This window comes from Heterodontus francisci, unplaced genomic scaffold (genome assembly GCF_036365525.1).
Source record: "Heterodontus francisci isolate sHetFra1 unplaced genomic scaffold, sHetFra1.hap1 HAP1_SCAFFOLD_58, whole genome shotgun sequence".
NCBI lineage: Eukaryota > Metazoa > Chordata > Chondrichthyes > Heterodontiformes > Heterodontidae > Heterodontus > Heterodontus francisci.
The window spans coordinates 6,277,498-6,279,883 of NW_027142006.1; positions in this window are offsets into that span (position 1 = coordinate 6,277,498).

Here is a 2,386-nt window from a genome sequence, read left to right on the forward strand (position 1 = left end):
ACTTCAGGAAGCCATAGATATTTGCACTGCAGTGCTATGTCATGGTGATCTAGACCCGTCACCATTGTGTGAATCAGTATTCATTGAACTTATGAACTCGGCAACTTGCACAGTTGGGTTCAGTTTTATTGACACCATGTATCGCTGGTGTTGCCATGGGATCCCCTCTCGGCCCAGCTCTCACAAACATCTTTGTTGGATTCCATGACAAACCTGTTTTTAAGGGAATGACACCTAACCTCCGACCTCTTGCATATTTCCAATATGTAGATGATACGTTTGCTAAATTTGAATCCGCAGCTGCATGAAATAATTTCCTTGCACGTCTTTATGGGCTCCATCCGACACTCAAATTCACCTTTGGAATGGAGCAGTCAAATGAGTTCCCTTTCCTTGATGTACTAGTTGAGAAATCTGCTAAGGGGTTTTCTACCACGGTCTACCGCAAACCTACCTTCACTGGTCAATACACGCGTTGGGATTATTACAGTTCCACGCGCTATAAGATTGGTCTTATCGACAACCTCATAAATAGGGCTGAGCCATTTGCTCACCATGCAAGCTTGATGCTGAAATAGGGCGAATCAAAGACATCCTGCATTACAATGGCTACACCGATCAGATCATTTCTCACTGTGTATCGCACAAACCTATAAACGGGCTGAAGGACGTCATTTTGAGCCCTGAAAAGTGCCCAGTCTCCCTCAAATTACCCTGGAAGGGTAATATATCCCCAGTATTTGAGTGACAGGTGAAGCGAGCTGTTTCCTGCTGTTACTATGCAGGAGCAACAAGTGTGGTGTTCGCCACTAACAGGATGCTGCTGTCAAGCAAAAGAGACGTCCTGCCTATCACACAAAGAAGTAACGTGATATATGAATTTTAATACCAGTGTGATGCTAGGTTTCTAGACCGTACATCCCAAAACTGGTGGATTGTATCAAATAACATGTCCCTTCCGCTGTTCGCAATGGGCCCTACCCAACCAACCCATGCTTGCAAAACTCAAAACACCGTATCCAACATGAGATGTGATTCCACAATAGGACAACATTTGCTAAATAATTCTCAGTGTGCTAAGAATTACGTTGACAACCAATTTAAGACTGTCAGTAGGGCTCACAGTGTGGTGCACTGGTGTGTACTGTAAACTACATGTATTAATACACAGGGCCCTGTTCTTTGCAGACAGAAAGAACATGCACACATGTTGTGCCAGTTTCAGCTAAACAAAATAAGTGACAGCCATTCACTGGCTCATTCCACAGGGCAATGGCTTGACCAATCAGAGTCAAGCTGCCTGGTTTAAATTTCTAACAAAGCTGGGCAGTTATCTGTCAGTTACCATAAACTGATGCATTCTGAATGGCAATGCCTCGACCAATCAGAGTTCACTTGCCAACCAATCAGCACTCTCTTCTCATACAGAAGAAAGTTGTTGTTTTCCCTTAAATTGGTATTCTTGTGGATTGCCCTGCTGAGTGCAAGACGAAATCAACTGGCTACCAAAGTTTGGACAACATGTCACTATTTTCACGAAATGATTACTTTTATTTTCAATATAAAAATATAAAGCAATATGAGTGTAACATTTACAGACAAATTCTATTACCTCACATTGCCTGATTCTTTCACACTGACAGACTATGTGAACTACTGTCCCGATTTTGCAATTCTCACTTCCAGTTAGCAAATGTCAGCAATCTGTGATACAGTGCAGTGTACAGACCAGACCGTCAATCACAACATGCAATAATTGTTCAGCTTATGTTGGACTGGTGGGATTTAGAAATACTAGGAATTGAGATGAGCTGTTATTGTATTTAATTATTTGTTTCATGGGATGTGGACGTCGCCAGCCAGGCCAGCATTAATTGTCCATCCCTAATTGCCCATGGGAAGATGGTGGTGAGCTTCCTTCTTGAACCATAACAGTCCATGTGGGGTAGGTACACCCACAGTGCTATTAGGAAGGGAGTTCCAGGATTTTTACCCAGCGACAGTGAAGGAAGGAATGGCGATATAGTTCCAAGTCAGGATGATGTGTAGCTTGGAGGAGAACTTTCAGGTGGTGTATTCCCATGCATCTGCTGCCCTTGTCCTTCTAGGCAGTAGTGGATGCAGGTTTGGAAGGTGCTGCCTGAGTAGCCTTGGTGCATTGTTGCAGTGCATCTTGTAGATGGTACACACTGCTGCCACTGTACGTCAGTGGTGAAGGGAGTGAATGTTGTGGACGGGGTGCCAATCAAGCGTGTTGCTTTGTCCTGGATGGTGTCGAGCTTCTTGAATGTTGTTGGAGCTGCACCCATCCGGGCAAGTGGATAGTATTCCATCACACTCCAGACTTGTGCCTTGTAAATTGTGGACAGGCATGGGGAGTCAGGAG